Source organism: Myotis myotis, unplaced genomic scaffold, assembly GCF_014108235.1.
Source record: "Myotis myotis isolate mMyoMyo1 unplaced genomic scaffold, mMyoMyo1.p scaffold_m19_p_2, whole genome shotgun sequence".
Taxonomy (NCBI): Eukaryota; Metazoa; Chordata; class Mammalia; order Chiroptera; family Vespertilionidae; genus Myotis; species Myotis myotis.
In genome coordinates this window covers 91,713,232-91,740,678 of record NW_023416324.1, presented here as the reverse complement: position 1 = coordinate 91,740,678, position 27,447 = coordinate 91,713,232, and the positions used below count along the sequence as shown (strand labels likewise).

General features: G+C 41.6%; 1 protein-coding gene across 3 annotated transcripts in view; it reads left to right on the top strand.

Annotated features, from left to right (window-relative positions):
* CDYL (chromodomain Y like) overlaps positions 1–27,447 on the top strand; it is a 239,474-nt gene that overhangs the window by 26,857 nt on the left and 185,170 nt on the right. The window lies entirely within an intron of this gene.

The following is a 27,447-nucleotide window of genomic DNA, read 5'->3' as shown; positions in this document are numbered from 1 at the left end:
GCAGTTGGGGGCCATCGGGCCAGCAGGGGAGGGCAGTTGGGGGCGATCAGGCTGGCAGGGGAGCAGTTAGGCATCAATCAGGCCAGCAGGGGAGTGGTTAGGACAGGGGTGGGCAAACTTTTTGACTTGAGGGCCACAATGGGTTCTTAAACTGGACCGGAGGGCCGGAACAAAAGCATGGATGGAGTGTTTGTGTGAACTAATATAAATTCAAAGTAAACATCATTACATAAAAGGGTACGGTCTTTTTTTTTTTTTTTAGTTTTATTCATTTCAAACGGGCCGGATATGGCCCGCGGGCCGTAGTTTGCCCATGGCTGGGTTAGGGGGTGATCAGGCTGGCAGACAGAAGTGGTTAGGGGCAGTCAGGCAGGCAGTCAGGCGAATGGTTAGGAGCCAGCAGTCTTGGATTGTGAAAGGGATGTCCGACTGCCTAAACTGGCAGTCGGACATCCCCTAAGTGGTCCCAGATTGGAGAGGGTGCAGGCCGGGCTGAGGGACAACCCGCGCCCTCCTTCCCCCCCAAACCCCTGCACCAATCTCTTGCACCGGGCCTCTAGCATAATACACAATGGCCCTGCCTGAAGGGTCCCAGGTTTGATTCTGGTCAAGGGCACATGCCCAGGTTGTGGGCTCGATCCCCAGTAGGGGATGTGCAGGAGGCAGCTGATCAATGATTCTCTTTCATCATTGCTGTTTCTATCTCTCTCATTCTCTCCCTTACTCTCTAATCAATAAAAATATATTAAAAAATAAATATGTAATATATAATGGCTTTAGCTGGGTATAAATTTTATTGGTTGACAAATTTTATTAGCTTTGTAGCTAATGAAAAATCTGCCCCTCATTATAGGTAATCTGAGTTTCTGGTAGTTTTAAGATTTCTTACCCTTGATAGTTTTGGGATTTTATTACATTGGATCCAAGAGGGGATATGATATACTTTTGGTCTGAGTATGAATGATCTGAGGATGTTTGGTCCTTAGCGTATATTAATACCTTGAGGAATTGTGTATATTTATAAGTTATATGAGTCTGTAATTTTCTCTCCTTGTTTCATGGTCTCATTAAAAGGAGTTAGGAAACATTCTTATTTTCTGAAATTGGTTGGGTTAATTTAAGAAATTGTTTTTGATTCTTTCATGAATGTTTACTAAAGTTTATCAGTGAAACCACCTGGTACGTGTGTGTGTGTGTGTGTGTGTGTGTGTGTGTGTGTAGTTGGATTATGAACTCAGTAGTTTTGGCATAAAGCTATTCAAACTTTATATTTCTTCTAGAACTTTGTTGTTGTGTCTTTAAAGGAATTTACCTAAAGTATTGAATTTAATGGCAGATAATTGTTATTTATCTTCCACCTTTGGTTTAATTTACTTTTCTTTTTAGTTTTGTAAGGGGAAGTTTGGGTCACTGGTTTAAGACTTTTCTTGTTTTCTAATATAAATATTTAATGTGATAAATTTTCTTCAAGCCCTGCTTAGTGTATCCTGAGAAGTTTGATATACTCTAATCTTAAGGTAGTTCAAAATATTTTCTAATTTCCCTTGTGGCTCTCCCCCTTCCCCCCCATAGGTTATTTAGAATTAGGCTGTTTAATTTTTAGGTATTTGAAGTTTTATTAGATGTTTTAGTTTTTATTTTCTAAATTCCATTGTAATCAGAGAGAATTTTGTAAGATTTTAAGTTTTATGGAATCTATTTAGACTTCTTTGATGGCTCAGTATATGTTCTATGTTGGTGAATTTCTGTGTGCACTTAAAAAGGTTATATAATTTTTTACCCCTTTTCCTTTCCTTTTGCTCTAAAGAAGATACACACACACACACACACACACACACACACACACACACACACATATATTTTCCCTGACTGGGTAGTTAAGTTGGTTAGGACATTGTCCCCATATGCCAAGGTTGTGGGGGTTCAATATCAAGTCAGGGCACATATAAGAAGCAATCAATGAATGCATAAATAAATAAGTCGAACAAATTAATGTCTCTCCCTTCCTCTCTCTCAAATCAATAAATAAAAATATTTTTATAAACCTGGCTGGTGTGGTTCATTGGTTGAGTGTCAACCCATGAACCAGGAGGTAACGGTCGATTTCGTGAGGGCATATGCCCAGGTTGTGAGCTTGTTCCCCAGTAGAGGGTGTGCAGGAGGCAGCCAGTTAATGATTTGCTCTCATCGTTGATGTTTCTTTTTTTAAAAATATATTTTTATTGATTTTCCACAGAGAGGAAGGGAGAGGGCCAGAGAGCCAGAAACATTGATGAGAGAGAGAGAAACATCGATCAGCTGCCTCATGCCCACCTCCCACTGGGGATGTGCCCGCAACCAAGTTACATGCCCTTGACTGGGGTCGAACCTGGGACCCTTCAGTCCGCAGGCCGGTAATCTATCCACTGAGCCAAACTGGCCAGGGCTCGTTGATGTTTCTATCTCTCCCTTTTCCTTCCTCTCTCTGAAATGAAGAAGACATATATTTTTAAAAGGTTATATAATTTTTTCGATGTAGAGTGTTTTACAAGTAACGGCTAAATTAAAGTTGCTATTGTTAATTAGATCTCATGTTTTTACTCTGTTTTCGTCCAGTTTTATCAATTATTGAGTTGTTAGAATCTCTAACTATGAAAGTCATTTGTCTATTTCTGCCGTCTGTTCTTCCTTCATATATTTTAATGATGTCATTGGGTGCATATATAAATGGATGTCCCCAAAACATGTATACACATTTTAATAGCTCAATTGATGTTTCTTTCTTTTTAGCCAGACTAAGCTTTGAACAAAGGAAATTCATCCTAAAATGCTACTGGAAGTTTGAAGAAGCAGTTGAAGTACAAACACTGCCTTTATAATTATTCAAAGTCCCCCCAAAAATATACACACTTTAATAGCTGATAACTTACTTCACTCCTTTTCAAGTTTAACTGCTTTGAAATAATGGGTGAGCCAGACTAAGCATTGAACAGAAAATTTATCCATTAGACTTTTTTATGAGGATACATAAGGGTAAAGTTTAGGGTATAAAACCAGCAACAGTTGATGAATTGAGGGTGCACAAATACCTAATGAAATGATCTTGATGTTTGAGATTCCATTACTTCACTTTATCAGCAGTGCCTTGTCATCAGTTTGAAAACAGGTGTTGACACAAAAATTATTCATTTCTGTAGCTTCTTTTTTTTTAAAATTTAAAAAAATATTTTTATTGATTTCAGAGAGGAAGGGAGAGGGAGAGAGAGATAGAAACATCAGTGATGGGAGAGAATCATTGATTGGCTGCCTCCTGCACGCCCCACTGGGGATCAAGCCTGCAACCCCGGGCAAATGCCCTTGACCGTAATCAAACCCTGGACCCTTTAGTCCTTAGGCTAATGCTCAATCCACTGAACCAAACCAGCTAGGGCTGTAGCTTCTTTTAACATTTGAAAATGAACTGTATGTTAATAAACACTAACTTTATAATCATTCAAAGTATGTGTATATTTTTTTGAGGGGACACCCTATATATGCATATATATCTTATCCTGTTTACTTCTTAAAATTATTATGAAATATCCCTTTTTGTCTGTAGTAATGTTCCTTGAAATCTACTGTTTTATATTAATATATCCTTTCTAGCCTTGATATATATTTACTCGGCCTTTTAGTTTGTTTCTGTCTTTATATTTAAAGTGCTTCTGTTCCATTGGTCTGTGTATCTGTTTTTCTGCTAATACTGTTTTGATTATTGTAGCACTGTAGTACAGTTTAAAGTCAGGGAGTGCGATGCCTCTGACTTTGTTTTTTCCCTCAAGATCGCTTTGGCTATTAGGGAGTTTTATGTGCTTCCATACAAATGAGGGTTTTTTGTTGTTGTTCTTTTTCTGTGAAATATGTCATCAGGGTTTTGATGGAGATTACATTATATCTGTATATTGCTTTAGGTAATATGATCCTTTTAACGATGTTAACTTTTCCAATCCTTGAACATGAGCCACCTTTTTATTTTTTGTGTCTTCAATTTCTTTAATGATGTCTTGAAGTTTTTAGTGTACAAATCCTTTGCTTTTTTGGTCCAGTTTATTCCTAGATATGTTATTCTTTTTGTTGCAGTTGTAAATGAGATTATCTTAATTTCTTCTTCTTATATGTCATTGTTTGTATATAGTTAGGAAAACAAGGGAGTTTTATATATTGCAACTTTACTGTACTTGTTTATTGTTTCTAATAGTCTTTTGGTGGAGTCATCAGGGTTTTCAATATATAGAATCATGTCATCTGCAAATAGTGACAGTTTTACTTCTTCATTCCCAATTTAGATGCCTGTATTGCTTTTTCTTGCCTAATTGCTCTGGCTAGGACTTCCAGTACTCTCTATATACTAGAGGCCCAGTGCATGACATTTGTGCACTTTGGGGGTGGAGGGGTCCCCTCAGCCAGCCCTGCACCCTCTTGCAGTCCGGGACCCCTCGGGGGATGTCCGACTGCCGTCTTAGGCCTGCTCCCCGCACGGCCTCAGGGGCAGCTCCTGCGTTCAGCATCTGCCCCCTGGTGGTCAGTGTGTGTCCTAGCAACCGGTCGTTCCCCCATCTGGTCGATTTGCATAATAGGGTTTTATTATCCTATCTAATAAAAGAGAAACATGGTAATTAGCGTACGTCCACTACCCTTCCCATTGGCTAATCAGGGCGATATGCAAATTAACTGCCAGCCAAGATGGCGGCTGGCAGCCAGGCAGCTTGAAGCTAACATGAGGCTTGCTTGCTTCAGTGACGGAGGAAACCAACGTTCCCTGCCTCCCTTGCCGGCCTCTGAGCCTGCAGTTTGAAACATTGTTACAAATATAGAAGCTAAACAAAACCCCAGAAACCTGCTTTCAGCCAGCTGGGTTCTCAGAGCTGGAGTTGATACAGTGTTTCGATTATAGAACCCAAACAAACCAGATACCTGCTTTCAGCAGCAGAGGCCTCAGAGCTGGAGCCAGAGCTAAAGCTGGCCCAGAATAAAAAAGAAAAGAAAAAAAGGAGCAGTTGAGAGCTTCAGTCACCCGCCAGCCTGAAAACAGCCCTCAGCCCCTCACCCAGACTGGCCAGGCACCCCAGTGGAGACCCCCACCCTGAAGGGTGCGTGACCAGCTGCAAACAGCCATCATCCCCTCATCCAGGCTGGCCAGGCACCCCAGTGGGGAACCCAACCCTGACCCAGGACACCCCTCAGGGCAAACCAGCCGGCCCCCACCCGTGCACCACGCCTCTATCCTATATAGTAAAAGGGTAATATGCCTTCCACCACTGGGATCAGCGGAGCCGAGAGGCCTCCCAGCACCAGGATCAGCGTGACAGGGGGCAGCGCCCAAACCCCCTGATCGCCCTGCGGCTCTGTGTGTGACAGGGGGCAGGGCCACAACCTTCCTGTCCGCCCTGCTCTGTTCGTGACAGGGGCAGGTGCCCCAACCCCCTGATCAGTCCTGCTCTGTGCCTGATAGGGGGGAGCTCCCCAACCCCCTGATCGCCCTGCGGCTCTGTGTGTGACAGGGTGCGGCGCCCCAACCCCCTGATCGGCCCTGCTCTGTGTGACAGGGTGTGGCGCCCCAACCCCCCCACCCCCACGGGCCCTGCTCTGTGTGTGACGGGGTAGAGCCATAACCTTCCCCAACCCCCTGATCGGCCCTGCTCTGTGTGACAGGGTGTGGCGCCCCAACCCCCCTACCCCCACGGGCCCTGCTCTGTGTGTGACGGGGTAGAGCCATAACCTCCCCATCGGCCCTGCCCTGAGTATGACAGTAGCGGCGCCCTAACCCCCTGATCAGCCCTGCTCTGTGGGTGATAGAGGGCGGCCCCCCAACCCCCTGATCCGCCCTGCTATGTGTGTGACGGGGGGCAGGGCCCCAACTCCCCTATCGGCCCTACTCTGTGAATGACAGGGGGGAGCTCCTCAACCCCCTCATGGGCCCTGCTCTGTGCGTGACAGGGGGGAGCTCCCCAACCCCCTGATTGGCCCTGCTCTGTGTGTGACAGGGTGTGGAGCCCCAACCCCCCTTATCGGCCCTGCTCTGTGTGTGACAGGCGGTGGCGCCGCAACCTCCCCATCGACCCTGCCTTGAGTGTGACAGGGGGCGGTGCCCCAACCCCCAATCGGCCCTACCCTGAGCGTGACTGAGGGTGGCATCGCAACCTCTTGATCTGCCCTGCTCTGTGCATGACAGGGGGCGGCGCCCCAACTCCCCAATCGGCCCTGCTCTGAGCCCGACCAGGGGCTGCACCTAGGAATTGGGCCTGCCCTCTGCCACCCGGGAGCAGGCCTAAGTCAGCAGGTCATTATCTCTCGAGGGTTCCCAGACTGCAAGAGGGCACAGGCCAGGCTGAGGGACCCCCCCTTCCCCCCCGAGTGCACAAATTTTTGTGCACCGGGCCTCTAGTATAGGATATAAAAGCCTAAGCCACCATTACGATTGAACGACTGGTTGACCGGTTGGTATGATGTACACTGACCACTAGGGGGCAGATGCTCAATGTAGGAGCTCCCCCCTGGTGGTCAGTGCGCTACCACAGCCAACCTCCCCTGGCCATCCTCCTGCCGCCCTGACAGCCTCAATGCTGGCCAGGCCGAGGGACCCCACCCATGCACAAATTCGTGCACCGGGCCTCTAGTGTTTAATCCGTAGAGTGCCGGGGAGCGCGATTGCGCTCCTCCTGTCTTTTGCCAAAAGTGCCGGGAGCGCAATCAAAGCTTTGAAATGGCGTCCAGTTCTAAGTCTACTTTTATTAGTGACGATGATATTGCTAAATATGTCAATGTAGTAAAGGTTTCCTTAAGTTTTTGAATATGTAATTTCATTTACTTGCGATTCATAATTTTTTTCCTAAACTGTTGTAAAATCAGCAAAAATGCCTTGGCAATTTTAGCATAGTTCCTAGGATATTGGTTGGCACTCAAGGATTAATAATGGCGAGAGTGGGCATTCTTGTCTTGTTCCTGATCTTAGAGGAAAAACTTTCTGTTTCTCATTGTTGAGTATGATTTAGCCAAGGGTTTGTCATATATGGCCTTTATTACGTTGAGGCAATTTTCTTCTATACTTATTTTATTGAGTATTTTCATCACAAGGAGATGTATTTTGTCAATGTTTTTCCTCTTCATCTATTGACATTATCAGATGATTTTTATCTTTTAATGTGGTGTATTACATTGATTGATTTTCACATCAACCATCCCGTGTCCTTGAAATGAACCTTACTTGATTGTGATATGGTTAATATATTGGTGTATTTGATTTGCTAGTATTTTGTTTAGTATTTTTGCATCTGTGTTCATTAGACATATGACCTGTAATTTTCTTTATTTGAGTTGTCTTTTCCCTGGTTTTAGTATCAAGTAATGTTGGCCTCATAAATTGAGTTAGCAAGTATTTCCCTTTTAAATTTTTTGGAAGAATTTAAGAAGGATTGGTGTTAAATCTTCTTGAATGTTTGTTAGTATTCATCAGTGAAGCCATCTGGTCCTGGATATTGTTTTTTTGGGAGGTTTTTTTTTTTTTTTTTATTATTGTTGCAGTTTCCTTACTAGTGATCAGTCTATTTAAGTTATTCAGTTGTTCATGGTTCAGTCTATGAAGGTTGTATATTTCCAAGAATTTGTTCATTTCTTCTAGATTACAAATTTGGTGGCATATAGCCTTTTATAGTCTTCGTGAATAATCCTTTGTATATCTGTGGTATCCATTGTAAATTTTTCTCTTTCACTTTTAATTTTATTTGAGTCTTGTTTTTCCATAGTGAGTCTAGACAGAGGTTTGTCAATTGTTTCTGTCTTTCAGAATTAGCTCTTTGTTTCATTAATTTTTCTATTGTCTTTCTATTGTTATCTAATTCATTTATTTCTGTCATTTTTTAATTAAGATTTTCTTACTGATTTTTAGAGAAAGAGAAAGGGAGAGGGAAAGAGAAATATCAATGTGAGAGCGAAATATCAATCGGCTGCCTCCTGCATGCCCCCTGCCAGGGATCAAGCCCACAACCCAGGCATGTGACCTCACGGAGAATCCAGGTGACAACCTATCGGTGCACAGGATGATACCCAACCACTGAGCCACACCACCCAAGGCTCTGCTCTAATTTTTATTTATTTATTTGTTTATTTTTATTTATTTATTTTTTTTAATATATCTTACTGATTTTTTTACAGAGCGGAAGGGAGAGAGATAGTTAGAAACATCGATGAGAGAGAAACATTGATCAGCTGCCTCCTGCACATCTCCCACTGGGGATATGCCCGCAACCCAGGTACATGCCCTTGACCGGAATCGAACCTGGGACCTTTCAGTCCTCAGGCCAACGCTCTATCCACTGAGCCAAACCGGTTTCAGCAGTACTTTCATATTGACTTTATGTTTGGATGATCTATCTATTGCATCAATGGGGCATTCAGGTTCCCTACTATAATTGTATTTTAGTCATTTTCTCCCTTTAGATTGGTTGATAATTACTTTGTATATCTTGGTTTTCCGAGGTTGGGTGAATGTCTATTGATACGTGTTATGTTTTCTTGATGAATTGTCCCTTCAATTATTATAAAATGGCTGTATTTGTCTCTTGTTACCTTTTTTTTTAAAATCTGGAAACCTATTTTGTCTGATATAAGTTCTGCTACACCAGTTCTTCTCTGGATGCCATTTCCTTTGAGTATAATCTTGCACCCCCTTACTTTGAGCCTATGTTTGTCTTTGTAGAAGAGATGGGCCTCTTGAAGGCAACATATAGTTGGGTTTTGTTTTATAATCCATTGTTACATTGTGCCTTTTGTCTGGTGAATTCAATCTATTTACATTTAATGTAGGGCGATAACTGATATACGAGAACTTATTATAGCCATTTTATCTGTTGTTTTCCAGTGGCTCTGTATCTTCATTGTTTCTTTTCCATTATGATTCTGTCTGCTATTTTTAGTTTGGTGGTTTTCTGCCGGGGTCCAGCCCCAGCAGGTCCAGGGGTCCCCAAAGGTGTGGACGGAGTCGGCGAAGAAGGAATGACACGGAGACAGTGTTCAGTTGATCAGCAGCCTAGCCAGGATCTCTAGCCAAGTTCTGGTCAGGCTCTCCAGCGAAGTTCTGGTTAGGATCTCCAGCCAGGTTCTGTGTCCATGTTCTCTTGCTAGGTTCTCCAGGTTCTCCAGCCAGGTTCTGTAGGCATGTTCCCTCACTAGGTTCTCCAGCCAGGTTCAGTCACCAGGTTCTAGTCAGGTTCTCTTGCCATGTTCTATCCAGGTTCTGTAGCCAGGTTCTGTCTCTAGGTTCTTCAGCCAGGTTCTCTCGCTAGGTTCTGTCTCTAGGTTCTGTTGCCAGTTTCTGCCCAGGATCTTTTGCCATGTTCTCTCCAGCGAAGTTCTTCTGTCTCTAGGTTCTGTGTAGGTTCTGTCTTCTAAGTTCTGTGTCTTGCTGTCTTGTTACATCTGTATTTATACCAGTTGATTCCAATCCTATCAATCTCTATTACAAAGGTTAGGGTGTTTCTTATCTCCATTCCAGGGAGTAAAGATTATGTAGCTTAAGCATGATTGTTCATAGTTAAAGTGATTAATTACCCGCCTGGCACTTAGTTGAGGGGTTTTATTCCCTCCCTAACTTCAGGGTAAAATCCCTACCTGGGGAAACAACCTTTCTCAGAGAGGAGACCTTGGTTAAAACACATAGTGCCAAGAAGGTGAGCAAACATATTAAGAACAGTATGCCATATATGCCAGGTCCTTTGAAACAGCAAGGATGGACCGGCTCCCGGCAAATTCCCCCTTTTTTATTTTTTAAAAGGAGGCATTAAAAAGAAAAAAAAACCCAAATGCTCTCTTGTATCCATTTTAAGAGTAGGATTGGCGCTTTCCGCTATTACCTGAGGCCTGATCTATCACCCCAGGGAGAGCTTGACAATCCTGCACTTTCCCGGGGTGGAAAGGCTGCAGTGGGTTAAGGATAAGGCTCCTTGGGCCTACCTCCTCCCATGCCTTTACATTTACCTTTCCTTCCTCAGAAAAGCATGGACATAATTCTTGTATAAAACGTTCTGTCTGACTAGGAGTAACCTTAATTCCTCTGCTAGCAAGCATATGTGTTAAAAGATCAATACAGAGTCTTATTTCTTTAGACTCAGTATGGCACATCTTCTTAATCTAAAGATCAATACAGAGTCTTCTTTCTTTGGACTCAGTATGGCACATCTTCTCAATCTAAGAATCAATACAGAATCTTCTTTCTTTGGACTCAGTATGGCACATCTTCTCAATCTAAGAATCAATACAAAGTCTTCTTTCTTTGGACTCAGTATGGCACATCTTCTCAATCCAAGTTCTGTACTATCCACCTTCTTACCCTACTTATCCTCTATAGGGGGGTCTGAAGTACCCTGTTGGAGTCCTATCCGTCCCGAGTGTGGGGTTCTCAATGGGGGGGGGGGGGGAGAGGGGGCTTACCTAGGGGAATCCTGTTCCAGGGCTTCCCAAAGGTGTGGACGGAGTCGGCGAAGACTATCCACCCTCTTCCTACAGTGGAGTCCTATCCGTCCCGAGTGCGGGGCGCTTACCTAGGGGTCCCTGTTCGGGCGCCAGATGCCGGGGTCCAACCCCAGCAGGTCCAGGGGTCCCCAAAGGTGTGGATGGAGTCGGCGAAGAAGGAATGACACAGAGACAGCGTTCAGTTGATCAGCAGCCTAGCCAGGATCTCCAGCCAAGTTCTGGTCTGGATCTCCAGCAAAGTTCTGCTGTTTATTGTCTTGTTACATCCATATTTATCCCAGTTGATTTTAATCTTGTCAATTTCTATTACAAAGGTTAGGGCGTTTCTTATCTCCTTTCCAGGGAGTAAAGATTATGTAGCTTAAGCATGATTGTTTGTAGTTAAAGTGATTAACTACCCACCTGGCACTTAGTTAAGGAGTTTCATCCCCTCCCTAACTTCAGGGAAAAATCCCTACCTGGGGAAACAACCTTTCTTGGAGAGGTGACCTTGGTTAAAACACACAGCGCTAAGGGGAGCAAACATATTAAGAACAGTATGCTATATACGCCAGGTCCCTTGAAACATATGCTGTGCAGATGTTTCTATCCTGCAGCGACTGTGTCAAGCAGCAAGGATGGACTGGCTTCCGGCAGTTTTCTATGATGTTTTTTCAGTTTTTTTTGTTGTTGTTGTGTTCGCTCTGTATTTTGTGTGTGTATGTGGTTACCATTAGGTTTATGTAAAAAAATAGTTTTATACATACAGTAGTCCTTTTTCTTTAGATTGCATATTGTCTTCAAAATGCAACCAAATGGACTGAATTTGTGCAAATTCAGTCCATTTTCTCCCCCTTTTTTAATGTTTTTGTTGTCACAAATTATCCTTTTTTATGCTGTGCTGTCATTTCCAAATTGCAAGTTACAGTTTTTATAAAATGATTTTTCCTCCCTTTAATCTTTATAATTATTGTTGTAATTAATTACTTACTACCGTATTCTGAAATACAGTTGCAGTTTCCTGTTTCTGTCATCTTACTCAAAGCTTTGTGTACTTTTGTCATTTTATTTCAGGTAGAAGAGCTCCTTTCAGTATTTATTATATCTCAGGTCTGTGGTAAATTCCTGCAGCTTTTGTTTCTCTGTAAATGGCTTTATTTCTCCTTTGTAGCTAAATGATAATTTTGCTGGATATAGTATTCTTGGTTGGTGGGTTTTTTCTTTCAGTATTTTGAATATTTCATTCCAGTCTCTCCTGGCTTGTAAGGTTTCTCCTGAATTATCTGATGATAATCTAATGGCATTTCCTTGGTAGGTTACTGTCTTTTTTCTCCTGGCTGCCTTGAGAATTCTTATTTTGGTGTTAACTTTTGTGTCTTGGACAGTGTTTTTTGTTTTGAGATGATTTGGCATTTTATTAACTTCTTGAATAAAAGGCTCTAGCTCTTTCCATAGGTTTGGGAAGTTCTCATTGATTATTTGTTTGAATATGCTCTCTGTTCCCATCTCCCTCTTTCTCCTTCTGGTATATCCAGTATTCTCCTGTTGCTCTTTCTAATGGAGTCAGATACCTCTTAGTTTTCTCACTTAAGTCATTTCTAGATTTCCATCTTCAAGCTTGCTAATTCTCTTTCCATCTGGTCTGCTCTGTTTTAAATGCTTTCTAAGGCATTCTTCATTTCATTTATTGAGCTTTTCAGCTACAGAATTTCTGTTTGGTTCATTGTTTTGTTTTCAATCTCTTTAGTAAAGTACTCCTTTTGTTCGTTGATTTTTATTCCTGAGCTTATTGACCTGCCTTTCTGAGTTTTCTTGTATCTCATAGAGCAGTGGTTCTCAACCTTCCTAATGCCACGACCCTTTAATACAGTTTCTCATGTTGTGGTGACCCTCAACCATAAAATTATTTTCGTTGCTACTTCATAATTGTAATTTTGCTACTGTTATGAATCGTAATGTAAATATCTGATATGCAGGATGTATTTTCATTGTTACAAATTGAACATAATGAAAGCATAGTGATTAATCACAAAAACAATATGTAATTATATATGTGTTTTCCGATGGTCTTAGGCGACCCCTGTGAAAGGGTTGTTCGACCCCCAAAGGGGTCGCGACACACAGATTGAGAACCGCTGTCATAGAGTTTTTTAAATAGCTGCAATCTTGAATTCTCTGTCATCTAAACCAGTCTTACATTTCACTGAGTTTGGTTTCTGGAGACTTCATTTTCTTTCTCAGTTACTTTATTACCTTGGTTATTCATGGTACTTGATGGGTTGTTTCTCTTTCTGGACATTTGAGGTAGTAAATTCCTTCACTGCTATTGTGTCAGCTGGGGCCAGGGCAGGTGCCAGACTTGGTTCTGTCTCTCTCCTGTCCCGTCTCACCTTCCCTGTTCATTCCAATATGCCCACCTTCAGATGTTTCTATGTGTGGATCTCAAGATGTGTTTGTGTTTAGCAGGGGATATTTTGTTGAATTATAGTTTCCTGACTTGTAAATTTAAGGAGAGAAACAAAGGAGTCTTCTCATGCCACCATGATGTTGACATCTTGGGGATTTTTTTAGATGTTAGGTCTTCAGAGGTTTTTTTTTTCTCCCCCTTTTGATTAGACTATTTAGTCCATTTACATTAAAATAATTACTGCTATGGTTGTATTTAGGTCTGTCATTTTGTATTTTCCTTTAGGAGAGATTTTTATTTGTCTTTATTTCTCTTCTTGGTTTTTATATTAGTCAAAAATTTTTAATTTTATTTTAATTTTTCTGTTGTTGACCCCCCCGCTCCCCCTGCTATATTTCTTTGCTTTTTTGGTGTGGTGATGGTGGTAGTGGTCGCTCTCTAGAAATTGCAAGGTGGTGCATTTTAGCTTTATCACAATCTACTTAGCATTCATTTATCCCAGGTATAACACAGTATTTTTTCAATAGTGTATTTCCATTTCCCCTTCTTATCCTTATAAGCACTATTGTAATATATATTATGTCTGTATACTTTTTTCAGTAATATACTTCCATTTCCCCCTTTATTCTCAGTATTGTCATATGTTGCATCCTGTATACTTCGTAAATCCATCAACAGTGTTGTAATTTTTTTCTTTAACTGGTTATTATTTATAGAAACTAAGACAAAAATTTTATATTATATATAGCCACATAATTTCCATTTCTGGCTTTTCTTTATTTCTTTTTGTTCATCCAGGTTCCCACTTAATGTAATTTCCATTTGGTCTAGAAAGCTTTCTCTAGCATTTCTTGTACCACATATCTGTGAATGATAAATTGTTTTTTATTGAAAATTTTCTTATTTTGTCTTTATTTTATTTTTTAAATATATTTTTATTGATTTTAGAAAGGAAGGGAAAGGGAGAGAAAGATAGAAACATCAGTGATGAAAGAGAATCATTGGTCGGCTGCCTCCTGCACACCCCCTACTGGGGATCGAGACCACAACCCAGGCATGCATGTCCCCTTGACCAGAATCGAATCTGGGATAATTTAGTCTGCGGGCCAACACTCTATCCATTGAGCCAAATCAGCTGGGGCACCTTTATTTTTTAAGGACAGTTTTACTGGATACTAGAATTCTTGGTTGACAAGATTTTCACCACTCTTTAGCAAATTGAGTTTTTGGTCCCAGTGTCTTCAGACTTTTCATAGTTTCTAATGAGAAATCAGTGTATTTTCTTGTAATTGTTTTTGTGTATATAACATGTCATTTTTTGTAGGCTGTTTTTAAGATTTTCTTTAGTTTTGGCTTACCGCAGTATGAATAAGCTGTGTCTTAGTAGTTTTATTTGTGTTTATTTTGTGTGAAATACATTGAGCTTTGGGGGGATTTTTTTCAGTTTTGGGGTTTCAGACTTTTTTTCTCCTTTCTCTTTTGGTTTTCCAATTAGTGTGCTGCTTTTTTTCAAACATGTCTTTGTATTCTACTCATTTTTTTGTCCTCTTTTTCTTTTCTTCAATTTATTTTTTTATTCAAGTTCATTACAGATGGAGAAGAAAGCATCAGTTTATGGTTTAGCCAGTCTAGAGTTATTTTAGTAACTGTTTTACTCATTTGTTTCTCTGTTGACATTGTCTTATCTATTTACCCATTGATACCATATTTTTCTTTAATTCTTTGAGCATATTTTTCAAATTCTTTGAAATGTTTATGGGAGCTGCTGTAAAGTGTTACATTGAACATCCTTATAACTTGATTCCAACCTGACTCAGAGTCAGTTTCTATTGACTGTCTTTTTATCTGCATATAGGAAGCACTTTACTGTTATTTTGCTTGTCTAGATGAAAATTCGACATACTGTAGTGACTGAACTCTTGTGTTCTTCTGAGCATTATTGGGTTTTTATTATAATAAGCAGTTAAATTGCTTAGAGTCAAACTATAAATTTTGTTTTCCCTGTGATAAGTAACAGCTTATATCTGTGTTCTGTTCTTATATCTTCCTACTGATGTTTGGTACCTCATGGGTTTCCCCTATGCCTGTAAGATTTGGAAGTTGGCTAAGCATCTTGGTAGCAATAGACATACTCTCTCTGTGGCTTTCTTTTTTAGGATTTTCCTGGGTTGTAGCTATTCTACCATCTTTGGACTCTACTCTGACATTTCAAGCATTCTGCCACCCCAGCTGAATGCAGTTGGGAAAGAACATAAAATTTACAGATTTGGCTCCATGTTATTCTTTCAAAATATTTCTTTCATGTCCCTAACTGCATTTTTTCATGCTTCCTGTGGTTTTCTCTGAACATATGTAGTTCAGCTGTCAGCCAGGGATTTCAGCATTATATGCCCTGAATTTGTCACTCTTACAGTTCTTGTGCTGTCAGAAAGCTCTGAGTTTCTAGTTGCTTCCTCAGCTCTGAACTCTAATACCTGACACTTTTCTCTGGCTTTTCTGCTACCATTTTTTCCCCCATAGCTTTGAGAGCTAGACACTACGTTCAAGCCAAGAAGCCACATTTTCAGAATTCTTACCCCCCTTAGGGTTATAGTTTTTGAGAATTAATCCTTTTACTGGCTTTTGTAAACACTGTCGTTAGGTTTTGTTTTTAAATTCTGTTTTCATAAATGCTGACTGTGGTTGTTCATTGACTCTTCTTACTATTACAGACTAGAGACCCAATACACGAAGATTCGTGCAAGAATGGGCCTTCCTTCCCCTGGCTGCCAGCATGTCTTCGCTCCTCCCGGAGCCGCCTTTCTGCCTTGGCTCTGGCCGGGAGCCGCCTTTCCGCCTTCCCATGCTGCCCAGAGGCCTGGAGCGGCTGGGGCAGTGCGGAACGCCTGCGTTGTTGCCATGGCAATGACCAAGCGTCCCAACCCACCCCTGGCTGCTCTGCGCCTGTGTATGCAAATTAACCCATCATCTTTGTTGGGTTAATTTGCATACCCACTCCTGATTGGCTGGTGGGTGTCATGAAGGTGCGGTCAATTTGCATCTTTCTCTTTTATTAGTGTAGATAATTTACTTGGTTTGTTTTGAAATATAGGGCACAATTCAACTGTTTCATGAGCATGCCTTTCTGTTGTGCTTTCATTTCTTGTAAAATTAATCTATCATTCTTTTTTCCTTGTAAAATATTTGTATGAAATCCAGCTTTCATCCTTTTTCTATTCATTTTTATTTGAAATCATTGTTTCTGCACTTTAGGGGTGGGGGAATGGGTCAGAAGAGGTTTTCTAAAGTCGCAACTCCAGATCTTCCTCTTCTGTCATATTTGAAAATATGCCCTGGTACTTTCCAAGATCTGTGATACATATCCTTCCACTTTCATTTGGATCTCCTCTTCCCATTGCTCCTATTGTTCCTATCCTGCTCAATTTGTATTCTGTCCCCAGTAGTTTTTCTTAGTAGAAAGCAGCTTTAGCTGGTTAGTTTTGAGAGCCCTTAAGGCCTAGGCAGCTCCAGTCCTTTTAGACTTTACTTTGGATTTCTTGTGCTCACCTGTGAATCAAGTGTGCAAAAGTTACTTCTACTTTTGGCTGCTGTTTTCACAGTAACTCACTTTTCCAGTTTTTCATTTGAGTACCTGTTTGATAGTGATGCAGTTCTTCTGTTTTCTTCCATCAGAGACTGCTCCTGATATATCTGAGTTCTGTAGCTTTTGGTCTGTCCCTTCTCAATAGTATTTTGTGGTTTTGAAGTGCCTAGTTTTCTTTTGGCTGTGAACTGAGGATTTTTTTTCCTTTTATTGGGGAGTGGGGGAGATGGAAAAACTCTTGCTGTCCTTATTCTCCCATAGTTTCTCCTAAAATGAAGCATGGCTCTTACACTGCTTTGAAGGCTGGAATGTAGGTGAGAATTCTCTCCCCATTTTCTCACCAACTTCCTATAACCAAGATTAATGAAGATAAGTGCATTTCCTTACTCTTTTCCCTAGTTACCCTTTTACTTGAGTGTAGCCTGGATCTTGCCTGTATATGTGGGTCTCTGATCTAACTTCACACCTCCACACAGACTTTGTCTCCTGACCTCTAGATTACCAAGCACCAGTAGGTGCCATAGGGTATTATTTGGCTTCAGATTTTGCTTACCTTGATTTTTGGACTTTCATCTTTATGTTCTTTTCCTTTTCCTTTTTTTTTTTTTTTTTTTTTGGTAATGAATTTTTAAAATATGTATTTTTCAATTATAGTTTGCATTCAACATTTTGTATTAGTTTCAAGTGTGCAGCATAGTAGGTAGACAGTCATCTGTTTTACAAAATGTTTCTCCATTAAATGTTATCTTAAGTATAATTAAGTGGCTGAAAACATTGCACAAATGACAAACTGTATAGCTTATAGACCTGCTTGGAGGTTTCATCTAGTACAGTGGGTCGCGACCCCTTTGGTGGTCGAATGACCCTTTCACAGGGGTCGCCTAAGACCATCCTGCATATCAGATATTTACATTACGATTCATAACAGTAGCAACATTACAGTTATGAAGTAGCAACGAAAATAATTTTATGGTTGGGTCACAACATGAGGAACTGTATTTAAAGGGCCAGAAGTTGAGAACCACTGATCTAGTAGCACTTGTTTTTGCATTTACTCCTTAATCATTATTCAGCCACTTAATGGCAAACATCTGTGCATATTACTGCTGTGCGTTTTTTAAAATCATTTTCTAATTTTTCCATTACAGTTGACATACAATATTATATTAGTTTCAGATGTACACTCCAGTGATTAGGCATTATAAAATTTAAGTGACCATCCCAAATAATCTCATACCCCTCTGACACCATACATAGTTATTAGAATATTATTGACGACTAGAGGCCCAGTGCATGATTAAATCGTGTGCATGTAGGGTCCCCTAGGCCTAGCCTGCCATCAGGGCCATGTCCGCCACCTTGCGACGCCTCACACGGACACTGCCGGCACCCCGCCCCGCGACACCTTTCACACTCCGCAGATGCTGCTAGTGCCCCGCGATGCTCCGTGGACACTGCAAATGCCATGCAATGCTCCGCGGCACCCCACAACACTCCACTGACGCTGCCGGTGCCTGGAGGTAGGGGGGTTGCGGGAGGGTCTGAGAGGTGCTCCAGCACCTCCTGGTGACCGGTTGTTTGGTTGTTCTGCCGTTAACGGTGTCATGACCACAGGCCTGTTATGATATAGATCTTTCCTGGGTTGTACTTTGCACCCCCATGACTATGCTATAACTACTAATTTGTCCTTTTCAATCACTTCACCTTTTTCACCCACCTCCCCTCCCAACAGGTAACTGTCCAAATGGCCTCTATATCTACCGTATGAGTCTGCTTCTGTTGTGCTTGCTCACTTAATACTGGTTGGTGGTGATGAACTCCTCTAACTTTTTCTTATCTGGGAAGCTCTTTATCTAACCTTCAATTCGAAATGATAGTTTTCCTGGGTACAGTAACCTTGATTAAAGGTCCTTGCTTTTCATTACTTTGAATATTTCTCGCTATTTCCTTCTGGCCTGCAAAGCTTTTGTTGAGAAGTCAGCTGACAGTTATATGGGTGCCTTCTTGTAGGTAATTAACTGCTTTTCTCTTGCTAATTTTAAGGTTTTCCTCCTTGTCTTTAACCTTTGGCATTTTAATTATGATGTGTCTTGGTGTGGGCTTCTTTGGGTTCATCTTGTTTGGGTGTTTTTTGCTTCCTTATATTCCATATCTTTGATTTGATTCTCAGCATTCTTGCTATACTGTTGATTCCTCCTATAAATTCTTCATTTCAGTTAGTGTATCTGACTGGTCCTTTTTATGATGTCGATGTTCTCACTAAGTTCCTTGAAGCTCTCAATAACTTCCTTGTGCATCCTTATAACCATTATTTTGAACACTGTATATGGTAGTGTTCTTGCTTCCATTTAATTTAGTGTTGTTTTTTTTTCTGGAGATTTCTCCTGTTCTTTCATTTGCAACATGTTTCTTTCTCTCCGCATTGGGCTGCTTCCTTGTGTTTGTTTTTATGTATTAGATCAGCTATGTCTCACAGACTTGGCAGGATGGCCTTGTGTAGTAGGTGTCTTATAGGGCCCAGTGGCTCAGCCTCTCCAGTCACCTGAGCTGGGCATTCCAGGTACATCCCTATGTGAACTGTGTGCACTGTCTCATTGTATTTGAGCCTTGATTGATATTGGCATCACTGGAAGTGATTGGCCCCCAGGCCAATCAGTTGTGAGGATCTGCTATGACCACAGCGGAGGAGCTGCTGTGCAGGAGACAACCCTTTGAAGCAGGACTTGCTTCAGTGCAGCTTTGGTGCTCACAGAGTCTGTCCGTTGAGTGTGTTGCTCGTGGAGATTGTAGGGTTGTAATCCTGCATGGTCTGAAGTTGACCACTGGTGCCCTGGCTCTGGGCTTCCTGGGAGGTGCAAAGTTACCCACTGCCTGGGGCCACCCAGCACAAACTGCAGAGCGATCTGCAGATGTCAGCTGCTTATTTTGGGCTTGGAGGTGCTCAGGAGAGGCCAAGCTTTGAAACAAGGCAGGCGGCCACTAGTGCTGGGCTTGGGGCCACTTATTGAGAGTTATGGGGACACTGAGGCCAGCTGCTGCTTTTTTGAGAAATCGTAGAAGTCTGAATCATGAGGAAAGAAAGGCCAGTTACATAGAAAAGCCACTGGAAATAGCTTTTGTGGCTTCTTCTTTAATTCCCCAGCTATAGGACTTCCATTCAGCCAGATTTTAGGCAGTTCTGAATGATGGTTGTTCTATAGGTTAGTTGTAATTTTGATGTGGTTGTGGGAGAAGGCAATTACTGTGTTTACCTCTGCTGCCACCTTGACCGGAAACCCTTTATCTTTCTATTCTTCTTTTTTTTTTTTTTTTTTTAATATTTTTATTGAATTCAGAGAGGAAAGAAGAGGGACCGATAGATAGAAATATCAATGATGAGAGAGAATCATTGTTTGGCTGCCTCCCACATGCCCCCTACTGGGGATCAAAACAGCAGCCCAGGCATGTACCCTTTACCGAAATTGAACTTCGGACCCTTCGGTCCGCAGGCCAGTGCTCTATCCACTGAGCCAAACCAGCCAGCGCTCATCTTTATTTTCTTAAAGATTTTCTTTCTTGCCTGCTTGTGAGTAATACATTTTTAAGAGTATTTTAGAAATATCTTAACATAGCTTTGTGTGTGTATATTTATTGTACTTGAGGTATTTGCTAAGCTATTTTGTTTACCATACTGGTCAAAATGAAAATTTCATTCTTTTTGTTGAAATTTGTTTCTTTTATGATTTATGTCATATTACTTATGCTCTTAACTTTTTAAAAAATATATATATTTTTATTGATTTTAGAGAAGAAGGGAGAGGGAGAAAGAAACATCAATGATGAGAGAGAGAATCATTGATTGGCTGCCTCCTGCACATCCCCTACTGGGGATTAAGCCTGCAACCCAGGCATGTGCCATTGATTGGAATCGAACTTGGGACCCTTCAGTCCACAGGCTGACACTCTATCCATTGAGCCAAAGTGGTAGGGCTTAACTTTTTTGATTTTTAAAATACCTTTATTTTCTGTGCATGTTCTAAAAATTTGCTATCTTTTCCTTAAGAAACCAATGCAAGATCCACAGTTTTTTTGAGACTTGCGTTTTTATCACTTGGAGACTAAATCAGTAGAGATAAAACGGAGAGAAAAATTGTAACACTCATATTATTAGACCTGGGAAAACACAGGTCACTCCCCACATTTAATATATTCATGGAATATTATTGCAAGAAAGGACCTTGGCAATAATCTTGACTAATCCGCCTGCTTCCAATTGTACGTACAAGGATACTGAAACTAAGGCTAAGAGAAGCTAATTATTGAATTATCATAGAGTGAATACCAAGCGTTTAGCTCATGTTTCTTACATCACTGCAAGACAGGTGTTTATCACCTCCTTTTAGAGCTGAAGAAAAGTGTTAACAAAGTAGTGAAATCGAATTATAATTCATATCTCAAAACAAAGACCCATGTCACCCTTATTGTGCTATTCCAGTCAGGGGTTTGCGAGCCAGAGAAAACCCAGTTCTGATCCCTAATATGTATCCTTCTCCACCAGTAGGATATGATGGCTCAAGCTGTTTGACTTGCTCAGATTTTTAGTAAAATTAAAAATGTTTTCTCCCATGATTAATCTTAGCAGTACCTACTCATCACTCTCTATAAACAACAGAACAGCCCTCCCTTGGATCTTTTTTCTAGCCCTGTTTCTCAGATTTGGCTAACATGTAAGTGGCTGTTAAAAGACAAAAAATACTTATGCTCCTTTGATATATTCTCTCTATCCCATAACAGTTGTAGAATTTCCTAGTTTTTTGAGAAAATGGTTTTCAGTGGCAAATTAATCTTTAAGAGGTTTTAGACTTAATAATTGGATTTTTTGGTAGTAATCGGGAGAAACCAAGATGGCGGCATAGGTAAACGCCGGAGATTCCTGCCTGGAACAACCACTTCAAAAAACAACTAAAGATGGAACGGACATCATCCAGAACCACAGGAAGGCTGGCTGAGTGGAAATTCTACAACTAGGAGGAAAGAGAATATCATACCCAGACTCAGAGGAGGCGCAGTGCTGAAGTGAAATACTCAGGTGCGGAGTGCATGCGAGCGGGCTGGCAGCGGAGGGCGCGGTTGTTGTTTTCAATTGGGAGGGAGTTTCAGACTCTGAGCTCCAGATCCGGGCGAGTCTCTAGGGACCCAGACTCAAACGGGAGAAGCGGGACTGTCTGGCTTCGGTCGGAACTCGAAGGCAGCTTTCTCTCCGAGGTTTGCAGCGGTTGCTGGGACTCTGTGAGGCAGAGCCCCCAGGGACGGAACTGAGAGCAGCCATAACTGCTGGATCTGGCCCGCCCTGTAGATCCCTGGGGACCCGCCCCGCCCAAGCCCTGCGCAGAGCCATTTGCCGGATAGCCTCAGGCAAACGCTAGATTAGCACCGCCCTAGAGATCCAGCACAGAAGCTCTCCCACTGCAGAGACAGCGGACTCTCATAGCCAGTTAGCCTGGAGGTCAAATCACCCCCACTATTGCCGACAACAATCAAGGCTTAACTACAACAAGACTGAGCACAAAGACCACTAGGGGGTGTACCAAGAAAGCATAAAAAATGCGGAGACAAAGAAACAGGACAAAACTGTCAATGGAGGATATTGAGTTCAGAACCACACTTTTAAGGTCTCTTAAGAACTGTCTAGAAGCCGCCGATAAATGTAATGAGATCCTCAAGAAAAGTAATGAGACCCTCGATGTTATGATAAAGAACCAACTAGAAATTAAGCATACACGGACTGAAATAACGAATACTATACAGACTCCCAACAGTAGACCAGAGGAGCGCAAGAATCAAGCAAAGATTTGAAATGCGAAGAAGCAAAAAACACCCAACCAGAAAAGCAAAATGAAAAAAGAATCCGAAAATACGAAGATAGTGTAAGGAGCCTCTGGGACAGCTTCAAGCGTACCAACATCAGAATTATAGGGGTGCCAGAAGATGAGAGAGAGCAAGATATTGAAAACCTATTTGAAGAAATAATGACAGAAAACTTCCCCCACCTGGTGAAAGAAATAGACTTACAGGTCCAGGAAGTGCAGAGAACCCCAAACAAAAGGAACCCAAAGAGGACCACACCAAGACACATCATCATTAAAATGCCAAGAGCAAAAGATAAAGAATCTTAAAAGCAGCAAGAGAAAGAAACTCAGTTACCTACAAGGGAATACCCATACGACTGTCAGCTGATTTCTCAACAGAAACTTTGCAGGCCAGGAGGGAATGGCAAGAAATATTCAAAGTGATGAATACCAAGAACCTACAACCAAGATTACTTTATCCAGCAAAGCTATCATTCAGAACTGAAGGTCAGATAAAGAGCTTCACAGATAAGGAAAAGCTAAAGGAATTCATCACCACCAAACCAGTATTATATGAAATGCTGAAAGGTATCCTTTAAGAAGAGGAAGAAGAAGAAAAAGGTAAAGATCCAAATTATGAACAACAAACATGCATCTATCAACAAGTGAATCTAAGAATCAAGTGAATAAATAATCTGGTGATCATAATAGAATCAGGGACATAGAAAGGGAATGGACTGACTGTTCTTGGGGGGGAAAGGGGTGTGGGAGATGCGGGAAGAGACTGGACAAAAAATCGTGCATGTATGGATGAGGACAGTGGGTGGAGAGTGAGGGTGGAGGGTGGGGCGGGAACTGGGAGGAGGGTAGTTATGGGGGGAAAAAAGAGGAACAAATGTAATAATCTGAACAATAAAGATTTAATTTAAAAAAAAATAATTGGATTTTTTTAGTTCATCACTTAAATGAAAACAGAAAATTGAAAAATACTATTGGCCCATTTAGCATAAATATTTGTTGTAATTCTATACCTCTATCTGTGTGCTCCAGGTTACTTTGTATATTCTCACATTTTTCTTGTTTGGTTTTCTTTTAGAAAGAGAAGTTACAGAGATTTTCTTTGACATTTTGTTTCTGGAGGTAGTTTCTGCACATCTGCCATTATATTGCATATTAAGTTTAGCTCTATTTGTTTTGAATATGACAAGAGGGATACATTGTTAATAGTAACCTCATAGTTAACACAAATTTATTTTATCTTAGAACAAAGAATTGAATCAAATTTTCAAAACTAGACAGAAAACTAGACTAGAAGATGCTTTTCAATGGGAATAATGCATATAAAGCAACTTATATATTAATATGGTAAAACCTATTAATATGCTGTCAGTGAGTGAATTAGCTTTTTTAAAAAACAAATGAGTTAATTTTGCTTTGCTTTATAAACTTCTAAAATTGAGTGTGATAACTCATGTTATCTATCTTGTCAATGAAGAGATATATTCTGTTCCCATAGTACAAAGATATTTGGTTGGTTAAAGAAGAAAGGGCTTAATTGGTGTAAACAACTAGGAAGGTGTTGCTGGGACTTGTATTAGGCCAAGTTTAGTTAGGAGTCAGAAGCCACTCTGGTAATCTGAGGGGAGGAAGTGGAATTTTAATAATGAGTTACTTAGTTGTAAGAACTGGCTAAGCAGCACTTGCAAAAAGCAGATACCACTCAGATTGAACTAGAGGGACAAGGAAGGAATTTAGAGGTGGGGTAGCCAACCCAGTGCTGACCTCTGAGGAGTGTTTGCCAAAGACTTGCCAGGGATGTTGACCCTCCCATTAGGAAAATGACACAGGAGGAGGAGGAAGGTCAGGGAAGGATGCCTTTTGGCAGTGTCCCTCCAGCACCCTCTGTTGGCAAAGGCTAACATCAAGTTAGCAGGCAGAGGAGGAATGTGTGTTGTATTGAGCTCCAGTGTCACAAAACAAAGCAGGAAAAAGAAAGATAGTTTGAAACAGAGAGACAGTTAATACTTCCTTCATCTTGCTTCCAGGGTGATCCTTCTAAAATTTAAAATGGGTTTTAACCTTTTCCTACAAAAATATCTTAAGGGCTCTCAAAATTAAAAAAGAAAATGTTTTTAACATTTTATTTTGGAATAATTTTGGGCTAAAAAAAAGTTGTGAAATGGTAAAGAGTTCTTGTTACACTTCACTCAGCTCTCGAATTCCAACTTCCTGAATTTTAACATCTTTCATAATCATGGTACAGTTATCAAAATCAAAAAATTAACATTGGGACAACTATAGATGTTATTCAGATTTTCCCAGTTTTTCCATTAATGTCATTTTTCTGTTTGGTTGTCATGTCTGTTCAGTCTTTTCTAATCTGTGACAGACAGTGTCTCGGTCTTTCTATGACCTTCCTTGACACTTTCATTTTTTCAAAGATTTTATTTTATTAATTTTTAGAGAGAGAAGATAGCAGAATGAGAGAAACATCAATGTATGAGCATAATATCTATCACCTGCCTCCTGCATGCCCCCTACTGGAATCGAGCCCAAAACTTGGGCATGTGCCCTGACCTGGAATCAAATTGGCCACCTTTCAGTGCATGGGACGACGATGCTCCACCAAGTGGACCCACCCAGGTCAGGGTGCCCTTAACACTTTTGAAGAGAATTTGTAAGTTATTTTGTAGAGTCCCTATATTTGAATTTTCTATGTTTTTTCATGATTAAATTCAGGTTCATACCTCTTTTTGGCAAGAATTCCATAGAATTGGTGTTGTATCCTTCTATATTAGTTTGTTAGGGCGGTCATAACAAAGTACCACAGATGGTGGCTTAAACAGTAAACAGTTATTTCCTCATAGTTCTTGAGGCTGTAAATCTGAGATCAAGATATTGGCAGGTTTGCTTTCCTCTGAGGCCCCTGTCCTTGGTTTGCAGATGGCCACCTTCTCTCTGTGTCCTTACATGGTCTTTCCTCTGTGCATTAGGACTCACCCTAACAAACTCATTTTAACTTAATTACCTTTTAAAGGCTCTGTCTACAAATAGTCACTTTCTGAGGTCATGGGGATTAGAACTTCAACATACAAATTTGGGGGTGGGGGCAGGCACAATTCATCCCATAATACCTTCTCAATGCATCACACCAAGAAGAGGGGGACATAACTTATTGCTGGTGATATTAACCTTGATGACTTGGTTAAGGTGACAGTTATATGGGTGCTCCCTTGTAGGTAATTAACTGCTTTTTTCTTGCTAATTTTAAGGTTTTCCTCCTTGTCTTTAACCTTTGGCATTTTAATTATGATGTGTCTTGGTGTGGGCCTCTTTGGGTTCACCTTTCTCCACTATAAAATTAATATTTTTCACTTTATAAGTAATACATATCTTGGGGGTGGGCGGGGGGTAACTTTGAGATTATATTGATACACTTTTTCCTCGAACTTTCATCATTCCATTGATGAATCTTGCCTGCTGTAGTTCTTCTTGTGATGTTTACCTAATGGTGATTTTTCTATTTCCTTTGCTTCTACCTTCTTTCCAATTTAGTAATTTGAGTTTTTCTGTGAGAAAAAGTTGTCACTTCTCCCCTTATATATTCATTCAGTTATTTATGTCTTTACAGAGTCATAGATTTCTACAACTCTATGGGTTATAATCTAATACTCTTATTTTTGTTAATCAGATTGCTCTACTTCTGGCCACTGGAAACTCCTAGTGTGACTCCTAGGTTTGGCTCCTGTGTTCTTCTGTCATGCTCCCTCCCTCCTTACTTTTTTGAGCCCTTCCTTATTTTCAGCCACCACAGGTGCTTAGGGTTCACCTTGCATTTTCTTTGAAGCGGAATCAACCACTTTTGCAGAAAGCTCTGTTTAGTTTTATTGGAGAGTGGCAATTAGAAACTCAGGTCTAATAAAGTGTGCTTGTTGCAACCGAGGTATCATTGCTTCTGGACCTTCCTAGTTGACAGAGCTATGGAAATATATGTATACTAGAGGCCTGGTGCACAAAAATTTGTGCACTCGGCGGGGGCGGGGTCCCTCAGCCTGGCCTGTGTCCTCTCGCAGTCTGGGACCCTTTGGGGGATGGCCACCTGCTGGTTTAGGCCTGCTCCCTGGGGAATTGGGCCTAAGCTGGCAGTCAGACATCACTCTGGCAGCCCGGGAGTCCTCGGGGGATGTCCACTTGCCAGCAGGGAGCAGGCCTAAGCTGCAGTCGGACATCCTTAGTGCTGCTGAGGAGGTGGGAGAGGCTCCTACCAACACCACTGTACTGACAGCCGTCAGCCTGGCTTGTGGCTGAGCAGAGCTCCCCCTGTGGGAACACACTGACCACCAGGGGGCAGCTCCTGCATTGAGTGTCTGCCCCCTGGTGGTCAGTGTGTGTCATAGTGACCAGTCATTCCCAGTCTTTCTGCTGTTAGGGTCAGTTTGCATATTACCCTTTTATTATATAGGATAGAGGCCTGGTGCATGGGTGGGGGCCTGCTGGTTTGCCCTGAAGGGTGTCCCGGATCAGGGTGGGGGTCCCATTGGGGTGCCTGGCCAGCCTGGGTGAGGGGCTGATGGGTGTTTGCAGCTGGTCACACCCCCTTCAGGGTGGGGGTCCCCACTGGGGAGACTGGCCAGCCTGGGTGAGGGGCTGATGGCTGTTTGCAGCTGGTCAAGCCCCCTTTAGGGTGAGGGTCCCCATTGGGGTACCTGGCCAGTTTGGGTGAGGGGCTGAGAGCCGTTTTCAGGCTGGCCAAGCCCCCCCGGCGATGGAAGCTCCCAGCCTCCCCTTTTTTTCTTTTGGGATTTATTTACCTTCTATAATTTAAACTTTGTTGCCTTGAGAGGAGCTCAGAGCCAGCCAGGGCGGGTGGGAGGGAAGCCTCCTGCTCGCTCCAGTTCCGTGGCCACGGCCGGTGAAAGCAGGTATCTGAGGTTTATTTACCTTCTATAATTGAAACTTTGTTGCTTTGAGTGGAGCTCAGAGCCGGCCAGGAAGCTTGGCTTCATCCATCAGTGGAGCAACCAAGCCTCCTGTTCGCTTCAGCTCCGTGGCTGCTGGCCGCCATCTTGGTTGGGTTAATTTGCATATAGCCGCTCTGATTGGCTGGTGGGCGTGGCTTAAGGTGTAGCAAAGGTATGGTCAATTTGCATTCTTTCATTAGTATA